General features: G+C 54.7%; 1 pseudogene; it reads right to left on the bottom strand.

Moving 5' to 3' along the window:
- Positions 1-2181: 2181 nt before the first annotated feature.
- LOC128901364 (microtubule-associated proteins 1A/1B light chain 3C-like) lies at positions 2182-11401 on the bottom strand (annotated as a pseudogene).
- Between the last annotated feature and the right edge of the window lie 496 nt (positions 11402-11897).

Below are 11897 nucleotides of genomic sequence, written 5' to 3'. Positions count from 1 at the left end.
TGTGCAAACGCTGCGTGGCGGTGCCAGCCCTTTCCCTAGTCAACGGGGGGAGAGAGGAGATGAGGTGGAAGCGGAGCCGCTGCGGGCTGACGAGTTAAATATATGTTTGGTTAAAAAAAAAAAAAAAAAAATATATATATACATATATATAGCCAAAACTACCCCAAAAAGGAAGGCGTCTGCGCAGGGGGGGGGCGAGCGCTGCTACCGAACATCCGCCTGGGAAGCGCCGGCAGTTGCGGAGGTCAACGCTGCCCTTGGGATAAAAGTGGGAAAAGGCTCAAGGGGATGGGGGTGAAGGGGATGGGGCAGGTGGGGGCATTCCCCGCCCCCCCCCCCCCCCCCCAAAGCAAAACCACCCCCTGCAGCAGGGGGCTAACAGGGCCCCCGGAGCTCGGCAACGCCAGAAATATGGTTTTGAGCCCCTTTTCTTCAGGAAAAATCAGGTCTGTGGATCCTCCACACCCTCCCTCCCCCACCCCCCCCCTACAGACTCCCCAGACCCCCTATAGCCGCCTCTGGACTCCCTATAGACCCCCCCAGAGATGCCCCCAGTTCCCCTATAGACACCCCTGGGCCCCCACAAACTCCCCAGCCCCATCCAGACCCCCTATAGCCCCCCGCCGGGGCCCCTATAGCCACCTCTGGACTCCCTATAGCCCCCCCAGAGATGCCCCCAGTTCCCCTATAGACACCCCTGGGACCCACAAACTCCCCAGCCCCATCCAGCCCCCCTATACCCTCCACCCCGAGCCCCTACAGACCCCCCCTGGACTCCCTATAGCCCCCCCAGAGATGCCCCCAGTTCCCCCGTAGACCTCCTGGGCCCCCTACTGAGTCTCCAGCCCCCCTATAGCCACCCCCCCCACACCCCTATAGACCCCTCTGGATTCCCTCTAGCCTCCCACCCCCCCCCCCAGACCCCTATGGCCCCCCCAGAGGGCTTGGAGGGACCTGAGCCAGGTGAAGATGTCCCTGCTCACAGCAGCGGGTGGCACTGGGTGGTCTTTAAGCTCCCTTCCAACCCAAACCATCCTGTGATTCTACCTCCCCCCCCACCCCCCCGCCAAAAAAAATAAAAGCCACCTCTGCCAGCCCAAAACCTCAGCAAAAAAAATAAAATAAAAAAAGAAAAAAAATGGTGGGGGCTGCATCCATCTGTGGGGCACGGCCCGGAGCCCCCTCCGCCCTGCTCCCCACCTCCATCCCTGCCAGGAGTGGGGGGGAAACCTTCATCCCAACTCCCCCCCACAGCGCCTCAAGGAACCAGCTCCTGCTGTCGTGGCGGCTAATTTTAGAGCTTATTTATTAACATTTTAAGCACAAAAAACGTGCATGAAATATTCACCCGCTGTGACAATGCATTTTTACGGCGAGGGAAGCCTTAAATATTTAAGAGGCGTTTCGCGGTATCAGTGGCAGGAAGCGTTTACGCCTGACTCACGGCGCGCCGCCCCCGCGGCTTTTAGCTACTATGTCCCCCCTCTGTCCTTGGGGGGGCTGGTTGGAGGGGTGGGACGGTCAACCCCCCCCCCCCCAGTTCTGCAGAGGGGAAGGAGATGGGGGGGGATGTTCTTCTGCGGGAGGGTCTCTCTCCCAAGCTGCTTTTGCGAGAGCGAGAAAGTCCTTCCCCATCTTGGTGCTCCCCCAGACCCCCCCCAACTTCACCGCTGGCACCCCCCACAAAGCCAAGGACGAAGCCCCCCCAAGGTTAAGGTTGGGTCTCCATCCAAAACGGCGTTTAGATGAGAGGCGCCGGCCACGTTTTCTTTATTCCACATCTCAAGAGCGCGGACCCTCCGGCAGCGGTAGAAGGGACGCGTGGCTTAAGGAAAAAAAACCACCAAAAATCAGCAAAACCCACAAAACTCCCCCAAACCCCGCTCCTAGTTTTGCGGGCAGGGATGACAGGCTGGAAAACCCTTTAGAAGAACGACCTTCCCGTGGATCAGAGTCAACCAGCACCATCTCCTGCTGCGTCGGGAGAACGCATCCCGCCTAAAGCCAAAAGGACCAAGGGGGCGTTGAGCGGAGTCTTTAAGACCGTTACGAAGCTGAGCCCGACAAACCGCAGCCGGAGAGAAGGCGAGGTTCGGTCCAGCCGCAATTTGGGGCTCCCCACAGATATTTTTTTTTATTTTTTTTTTTTAAAGCCAAGTTTGGGGAGCTACATCCCCGATCTCACCAGCATTGGAGTCCTGAGACGAGCAGCCCCGAGGACACAGTGGTGGTGGCAGCAGGGGGTTGCGTGGTCAAGAAGCCGCAGGAGGAAGAGCTGCCGAACATCTCCTGGGAGGCGTAGGTCAGGTAGAGAAAGCCGTCCTCATCCTTGTTGTCACGGTACAGCTCCTGCATGGTGACGGCCATGTTGGGCAGCCCTTTGTTGTTCACCAGCAGGTAGAAGGTCTGGGAGGAGGCCAGGCAGAGCCGTGTCCTGCCGAGAAGGTGAAGACAGCACAGGGGCGAGTATTGCCCAGCACCAGGCAGCATGGAGGCTCCCCTAGGAGGACCCATCCATGGGGACACGGTGCTTGTGGTCCCTCCCAAAGGGATTGGGCTTCATAGAACACCTTGGGTTGGAAGGAACCTTTAAAAAGATGATCTGGTTCCAACCCCCTGCCATGGCCAGGGCCACCTCCCGCTAGACCAGGTTGCTCAAAATCCCGGCCAACCTGGCCTTGAAGATTGGACTTTTGAGATATAGTTTGAACGGGTAAAGCAAAAACCTGCACGCACAAGCAAAGATCTCCTCATCCAGGTGGTTGATGAAGATACCGAGGAGAACCAGCCCCGATACCGAGCCCTGGGGAGCACCGCTTGAGCGCCACCTCCCTCTGGTGCCAGCCACCCCACCGGCACGAAGGTGGGTGCTGGGGCACGGCCAACTGCTCCCCAAAATCATCCCTAAGGGCCAACCCCCAGCCGCAAGCTCTCACCTCCGTCCATCCTGAAGGAGGTGTTGGGCCTTGGGGAGGATCTCAAGCAGAGCCCAGGGCACGAGGGTTTCGAGGCGGCTGCTTGTTAGCAGGGCTGCTAATCACCTAGCCCCAATTAACAATTCACCTGAGCTGCAGGTCCCCAGGGAAGAGAGCTAGTTGTCACCCAAGTGTCACACCTCCACCCTCCATCCCAGCAAGAGTGGAGGAATGCAACTCTAAGGCATCCCCCCCCCCCCCTCCACCACCACGTTCTTTGCTAATTGCAGATGCTAATTGCATTAGGCCAAGTCTAAACACCTGCCCACTAAACACTTGCCCAGTGGAGAAGCCAAAGTGGCTTCCAAGCCAAGCTCTTTCACCAGCCCAGCTGCATCTAGACTGGGGTTTTTGCACTGGTCCAGGGCTGTGGGACCCCCCACCCCCCCCACAGTGTCATTAACCACTTACCGCAGGGTGACAGCAAACTGGGACAGGGGCAGGTCCTGGGACACCAGAAACTTGGTCCTGTTCAAGGGGGGCAAGGTCTTCTCCTTCTGGTAGCGCTCCACAACCACCTGCAGCGGGGAGAAGGTGCTGAAAGGCAAAACAGGAACTGGGGGGGGGCCTTTAGGACCACTCTTGGAGGGGTGCCCAGAGAAGCAGAGCTCTGGTCTTCAGAGTCAAGCCACAAAGTCCTCGGCAAAGACTCCCACAGCTTGACTTTCAGTTGCCTCCAGCCCTTACCGGGATCTTGTTGGGATATTTTATCCGGATCTCTGTCACTTCGTGCATCCTGGTGGCTGTGAAAGAGGAAAAAAGGAGCAATAAGCGCTTCCCATCGCCACGTCCCCGCTCTGCTGCTCCCCTCGTCTCCCCAGTAACGTACCGAGGCTTTTCCTCTGCTTGAACGGGCGAGAGCTGGTGTCGCCTGGCTGCATCTTCTGGAAGGAGAAGCAGGCAGCTGGAGGTGCAGGCAGGATCCGAGCCCCACATTGGGGGGCTGCTGCTGGCAGAGCTCCTAATAAAGGCTCATGATGCCCCACCTGGGCTGGGGATGGGAGGAGCTGGGGTGCTCAGCAGGGTGCTGGGCTCTGCTGGGGTGGGTGGATGATTGATTGATTGGTTGGTTGATTGATTGATGGATGGATGGGTGGAAGGATGGTGGGTGGGTAGATGGGTGAATAAATGGATGGTGAATGGAAGGATGGAAGGATGGATGTGTGGATGGTGGACAGGTGGATGGACAGGTGGATGATGGGTGGATGGATGGACAGGTGGATGGGTGTGTGGTGGACAGGTGGATGGGTGGAGGGATGGATGGATGGTGGACAGGTGGTTGGATGGAAGGATGGATGGGTGGGTGGTGGACAGGTGGATGGGTGGAGGGATGGATGGATGGTGGACGGGTGGTTGGATGGAAGGATGGATGGGTGGGTGGTGGACAGGTGGATGGGTGGTTGGATGGATGGTGGGTGGGTGGGTGGATGGTGGACAGGTGGATGGATGGATGGATGGTGGGTGGTTGGATGGAAGGATGGATGTGTGGTGGATGGATGGCACGATGGTGGATGGGTGTTGGATGGATAGGTGGATGGATGGATGGTTGGATGGAAGGATGGATGGATAGATGGATGGTGGATGGGTGGGTGGATGGACAGCTGGATGGAAGGATGGATGGATGGTGGACAGGTGGATGGATGGTGGATGGATGGGTGGATGGTGGCCCTGTGGGTGGGTGGATGGATGGAAGGATGGATGGGTGGTGGATGGGTGGGTGGGTGGATGGAAGGATGGATGGATGGTGGACAGGTGGATGGATGGAAGGATGGATGGATGGATGGATGGAAAGATGGATGGGTGGTGGATAGGTGGGTGGGTGGATGGATGGAGAGGAACTGGGAGTTTGCTTCTCCCAGATGTTTTGGGGAGCAGCTGGCCATGCCCAACCTCCCACCTGTGGGTGCCGTTGGACCAGAGGGTGCTGGCACCAGAGGGAGGTGATGCTGAAAGCCTGGTCCCATCAGAACCAGTGATTGAAACTCATAGAATCATAGAACAGTTTGGGTTGGAAGGGACCTTAAAGACCATCCAGTCCCATCCCCTGCCATGGCCACCACCTCCCACTAGGCCAGGTTGCTCCAAGCCCAGTCCAACCTGGCCTTGAAGTCCTTCATTCTCCCACCAGACCGGTGCTTCATGAACCGGATTCATCTTCCCTGGGACAGGTCTCAGCGTGAGCACAGTGGAACCGCTGCCGGCCCAGCGTCCCGGCAGCCTACTTTTATTTTCTCCACGATCCGGCTTTTTATTGGCTTTTTTAAAGCCTTTTCTATCCCCTGGTTCATCCGAAGGCCCGTGGTCCCACGCGGAACGATTCCGGCCGTAAAACTACGCCGTGGATTAGATAATAATTGATGGTCGCAGGCGGCTGTCGCAATAACTCTCCGCTCGGCTGATGGAGAAGGGAATGTGGGGGGTGGGGATCGTTGCCCCCCAGTCCCATCCCAGCCCTGGGACTGGGAGGGTGGGCGGCCACGTCAATCCCAGCCGGAGCTGGATCGGGGCTGTGGACGCCCGGCGCAAGCTCGGCATTGCTTTATCCTGACAGTTTAATTCTCGCTCTATCTCCGCGTTGATTTAACGAGGGGCTGGCGTCAGGTGGGAGCCATAAAGCTGCCGAGCAACCGGCTCATTCGCACGCTGCCGGAATTTTTCACCCGATGCCAATTCCCTGGGTCAGGAGAGAGGCGGCTTCGGAAAACAAATTAGACCCCATTACGCCAATTAGACCCCATTTGTCTTTTCATATATATATATATATATATATTATTTCCCCCCCCCGCCTTCATTTTTCATCCGGAGCCGCTCACGCGTCTTCCGTGGGCTCCCACCTCCGAAAAAGGAGGAGGCAGGAGGCGAAAGCAGCCCCGGCTCATTTAGACCCACCGGAGACTTAAATTAGCCTCGTTTAAATAAGCTCTTTGGCATAACGGGGCCTTTTGGGCTGCGGCCGCCGCCGGAGGAAGATGACGGTTCAGGAGGAGACGTCGCCTCCGGGTGGAAAACCACCTCCGCTGAGCATCCCCTGGGAGCATCCCGGTCTTATCCGAGGCAAAATCCCGGTGCCCACCTTGGCACCGAGCATCTCGGTCCCTGCCCCGGGGTGTGACAACGCACGGGTCGCTCCTCACCTTCTCTCTCTCTCTTTTTTTTGGACCTTTCATGTACGTATTTAATATATTTTGCCGCTGTGCCATGTCTTAGCCTGGATTACTTCGCCATAGAAAAAAAAAATAAATAAAATAAAATAAAATAAAATAAAATAAAATAAAATAAAATAAAATAAAATAAAATAAAATAAAATAAAATAAAATAAAATCCTAAATGGCTCAGCCGCGCTCATCACTGGTTCGGCAAATTTCATTAGCAATATATAATCCACCTGTGTAGCGAGTTAAAGCCGTTATGAATTTATCCCCTTAAATAAATATAATCCGGGGAAAGTTTACGTGGGATTCGAAGCGGATTTTCACGGAGCCGTTGGGGGGGTGGGGGGAGGGAAGGAGTAGGGGGATATTTTCCTCCGAGGTGATTTCTTCCCAATCGACTGCCAAATATCAAAGCGCCTCTTTATTTATTTGCTAATAAAAAGGCATCGATTGCCGTTGACGGACCTAATTCCGCGCCCAGGCAAGTGCTAACGGCTTTGCGGCGAGTGGGAAAAAACCGCTGGGAATTTAAAGGGAAAAAAAAAAAAAAAAACACAAAAAAAAACCCACCACCAAACCCCAAAAATTAAAATCTCCATTTTAAATTAGTTCATTAACGGGGAGCATCTATTATTTATCGGTTTAATTTCCAACCATCGCTGCAGTACTGGGCTGGGCTCCGGAATCCCGGGTCGTCATGGAAATGCGATGCTTTCATTAGCGTGAGCTAATTAATTAAAGATGAAGGGAAATTGGTTTTCCCGATTTGGAGATGGAGATGGGGGGGGGGGGGGGGGAAGTTTTTTTTACGTCCACGTTTCGCCCGTGGCGTCGTCCCCTCCGCTGAAAACGGGGGTCGCGTTTCCCCAATCGGAGCCTCGTGAGCATCCAAGGAGCCGCCGGACGTTAATTTCCTCAGAGAGCAAATAGGGCTGGAATAATCCAAACGAGAGAAAAATAATTTTATTTATTTATTTTTTTTTTAAAAAAAAAAAGATAATAAAAAATATGCGTAGAGCTGGGATACGGGAGGTAAGATTGATACCTCCGGCTTTCCCCAGCCGGCGGCTCGGCCAGCGGGAAGCGGGATCTCATCTGTATTCCTGCCCCCGCTCCGGGCCCTCGCCAAGCAAATTTCAGCTCAAACTCATAAATAAATCCTCTTCGGCACGAGTTAAGTTTTATTCATAGCTCCTTTCGCGAATGCGCTGGAATAAAATAAAATAATTTTTTGTTTTTTTTAATGAATTTAAAAAAGAAAAAAATCCAAAAATCCCCTTCGATTTAGCTCCTGTTTCCCCTTAAATATTAAAGTGGGAATCTCAGCCCCAGCCCACGACCGGGATGCCCCGGGGCGGGGGGGGGCAAGAGGTTTTGGGGGGGGGGGGTCTCTTCCCCCCTCTACCAGGCTTTTGGGGGCCCCCCGTTATCTCTCGGAGACCCCCGTTACCTCCGCGTCGTTATGCGTGTTGGTTGCGTTCTAGCTAATACGTGTATATTATGGGTAAGATTTCTATATATTAGAGCTAATCTATATATTGGAGATAAGATTTCTATGCGTTCTAGCTAATATATGTATATTACGGATAAGATTTCGACGCGTTCTAGCGAATATATGTATATTACGGGTAAGATTTCTATATATTAGAGCTAATATATATATTGGAGATAAGATTTCTATGCGTTCTAGCTAATATATGTATATTACCGGTAAGATTTCTATACATTAGAGCTAATAGAGATAAGATTTCTATGCGTTCTAGCAAATATATGTATATTATGGGTAAGATTTCTATATATTAGAGCTAATATATATATTAGAGCGAAGATTTCTATGCGTTCTAGCTAATATATGTATATTACGGATAAGATTTCGACGCGTTCTAGTGAATGTATGTCTATTACAGGTAAGATTTCTATATATTATAGCTAATAGAGATAAGATTTCTATGCGTTCTAGCTAATACATGTATATTACCGGTAAGATTTCTATATATTAGAACTAATACATATATTAGAGATAAGATTTCTATGCGTTCTAGCTAATACATGTATATTACCGGTAAGATTTCTATATATTAGAACTAATACATATATTAGAGATAAGATTTCTATGCGTTCTAGCTAATATATGTATATTAAGGGCAAGATTTCTGTATATTAGAGCTAATATATATATTAGAGCTAAGATTTCTATGCGTTCTAGCTAATATATGTTTATTGTGGATAAGATTTCTATATATTAGAGCTGGTATGTATATATTAGAGATAATATTTCTACGCATTCTAGCAAATATATGTATATTTCGGGTGAGATTTCTATATATTACAGCTAATATATGTATTAGAGATAAGATTTCTATGCATTATAGCTAATATATGTATATTATCGTTAAGATTTATACCTATAATAGCTGATATGTATATATTATAGGTAAGATTTCTATATTTAGAGCTAGTAAGTATATATTATAGATAAGATTTGTATACCTAATAGCTAAGATATATAACACAGATAAGATTTCTACGTATTATAGGTAATATGTGTGTAACACGGGGGTTCCTCCAACCGCAGCAGTTTGACCCCGACCCTTCAATTCTCTCCATCGAGGGGCTGTCGGGGGCGGGGGACACGGGGGGTGGGGGGGGGGATGTCCCCGAGCCCCAATGTGGGGTGGGGACCAGGACAGAGCACCCCATGGGCAAGGGAGGGGTGGGGGAATGAGGGATGGAAGCCCAGCTTTTTCCTTTACCCCGGCCTATTTTTCCCGCCGCCATCTCCGGGCTCCCACCGCCAAGCGCTTCCCTTCCATAAATAAGCCTCAATTATTGAGCCTCCCGTTGCTTTTTTCAGTCGGGGGGGCCTCGACGGGGCTCAGCGCCTGCGAACGGCGAGGAGCCGGCGCCGCAGTAAACATGATTAGTGCCGTATCCCCGGCGCGGGCGGGGGCGGATTTGCTGACGCTTCGTGACGAAGCCGGTTATTAACGAGAGGGCCGGTGCTCGGCGAGACGGCGAAGAGTCACCCGGGTTGGGGTGGGTGTCCCAGCAGGGTGTCCCCCCCCGAGCCCACGCCGTCGGTCACCCAACACAAGGTCCTTCATACCCCCACCTTTTTCTTTTTTTTGGGGCGGGGGGATGTGGGGTGCGTGTTTCTTGGGATTGGGGTTTCTCTCGGGGCGCTCCGGGTGTTGGGCGCCTCCGAAATATTTTGGAAATATCTTGGCCCAAAAGGAGCCGCAGCCACCGTCGCCCCCAGCTCGAGCGCCACGGGTTTTGTTTCATCTCCCCCCCCCGCCACCGCCGCCACCAGCTCCATCCCCAGCCGGGATCGGCGCAGAATAACCAATTCGCCTCCCGTTAAAGGCTGAGCCTCCCGGAGAATTACAATCAGCTGGAAAAACCCAGCCCGCAGGATGAGTGATTCCGGGCAGGGAGACGGGCTCTTTTCCAGAAGGGTTCCTACATGTGTAAGGTTATTAAGTGCCCTGGGTTACGGTTCCCCCCCCTTTCAATTCCCCCCCCTCCACCCCCAGCTTTCTTTTGTAGCCTCATAAATAGCGGCGCGAAGGAAAAGCACGGCCGTTGATGGGGGTTTGGGGTTTTTTTTTTCCTTCCCCAGCTGTAGGCACCGACCGAACGTGCCTCAAACAGCCACCGCACTGCAGCACTCGCCGCGTCGCTGGCCAGGCGGCTCCTGTCCTGTCCCTGTCCCCCTCTAAGGACACCCCCACCCCCCACCCCAGGTGTCCTTAGGGGCAGGTGACCGAGGTCCCTGCGGTGGCCTTCGGTGGCATCGTCCTTATCCCGGTGTTTTTCCCCCCCCCACGAACGAGCCTTTTCCCAAAGCTTTATCCCAGCCCCATCGATCCTCGTTAGCGAGCCCGAGCGCCGCGGTGGCATCTGGGGAGCCCAACGCGGCCTGGGTTCGATGGCGGGGGACAATCGCCAGCAGCAAGGTGGGGGGGGAGAGGTGGGATGAGTCTTGGAGACATGCTGTGGGGCAGGGCTCGGGGAGGCGGGGGGGTTGGCTGCAGATGGCTCCCCCTGCGGCTCCGTGTCAGCCGTGGGGCTGCCCCTGTGGGGAGGGATGTGACGTCTCCGGCACCGGGAATGAGTCATCGTGGCGGCACCGCGTCCTCCTGCACGGAGCTGCTGAGGACACAGAGGTCCAGAGACCCTCTGTGGTGCCCGTTCCTCTGCCCCCGGCCCAGCTCCGTGCCCAGGGCTTGCTGCACTGGTGGGACACTGGGATGGGATGGGATGGGATGAGGGTGGTGTGAGATGGGATGGGGTAGGATGAGATGGGAATGGGACAGGGATGGGACGGGGATGGGACAGGACGGGGATGGGATGGGGATGGGATGGTGTGAGATGGGATGGGGTGGGATGAGATGGGACAGGATGGGGTAGGATGAGATGGGGATGGGATGGGACGGGACGGGATGGGATGGGATGAGGATGGGATGGGATGTGATGGGATGGGGATGGGATGGGATGAGATTGGATGGGAGGGATGGGATGGGGATGAGGATAGGATGGGGATGAGCACAGGATGGGGATGAGCACAGGATGGGGATGGAGGTGGGATGGGGATGGGACGGGGATAGGGATGGGGATAGAGATGGGATGGGAGTGGGATGGGATTGGATGAGTATGTGTTGGCGATGGCGATGGGGATGGGATGAGATTGGATGTCAGGGATGGGATGGGGATGAGGATAGGATGGGATGGGGATGGGATGGGATCGGATGGAAGGGGATGAGGATGGGATGGGGTTGAGGAGGCAGGCGTTACGCTCCCACTCCCGACCCCTTGCTGCTCCCTGCACCGCAGCACCCAACCCCCCCCCCAGCCTGTGTCCTACCGTGGTCACCTACTGTCCGGGGAGGAGAAAACCCACCCCTTGCTTTGCTGGAAGCCCCGAGGTGAGAAACGAGAGCTCTTCGCAGGCGAGCAGCAGCCGTGCCGCGGGCCGAGCACGGATTAATATCTCGGTCCACAGGTCGCTTGGATACAGCCTCTGCCGAGATGGGGAGCCTTGCTCAGGCACTAATTGCTAAATAATGCCTGCGGGGGGTTTGCCAGCCGCTGCCCGGAGCCAGCAAGAGCGCGGCTGCACATTGCACACCCCTTGCACGGTGCAAAGCCTTCCATCCTCCTCCTCCTCCTCCTCACCCAGCTTTGCTCAATAACCGTCCTCGCCGTGCCAAGGCGGGCGCCGGAGCCGTGCCTGCTCTTGGCCGCCGGCCCTCACGTGCTTCCGACAGCAAATTAAACCTCCCTGCATGAGCGAGCCTCAAGCCACGGTGTGAAAAGTGGCCGGCGGGGGCTTGGCCGAGTCGCCCTTCATTCACATCCCAACTTGCAGGGGCTGGGGCAGAGCCGCTTGGGTCGGGGCTCGCAGCCGCGGTGGGGTTATTCGCCTTCCCGTGGTCCCAAGCCCGGCTGGGATGCGGGAACGAAGCTGGAAAACCAAGGATGTGCTTCAGCGGACAGGGCGGGAGCCCAGCACCCAAACCCCGACGCTCCCCCGTCACCCAGATCGTGCCGGGGCCAAGGTGCTCCCCTGGGTGCCTGGATGGTGCTCTGCAGAAGGGGGTACACAGGGGGGGCTGCTCTTCCCCCACGACCTATTGATGTCCCCCCCAGTGACCCCATCGGCATGGTCAAGGGTGAGCTGAGCCGCCCAGGACCCCAAAAACATGCCACCACGGTGTGTGCAGGGAGTGGGGGGGCGGGGGGGAAGGTGAGATCCAGCCTCACCACA

Source organism: Rissa tridactyla, chromosome 25, assembly GCF_028500815.1.
Source record: "Rissa tridactyla isolate bRisTri1 chromosome 25, bRisTri1.patW.cur.20221130, whole genome shotgun sequence".
NCBI lineage: Eukaryota > Metazoa > Chordata > Aves > Charadriiformes > Laridae > Rissa > Rissa tridactyla.
The sequence above is the reverse complement of the archived record's forward strand: the minus strand, read 5'-3'. Positions and strand labels throughout refer to the sequence as shown.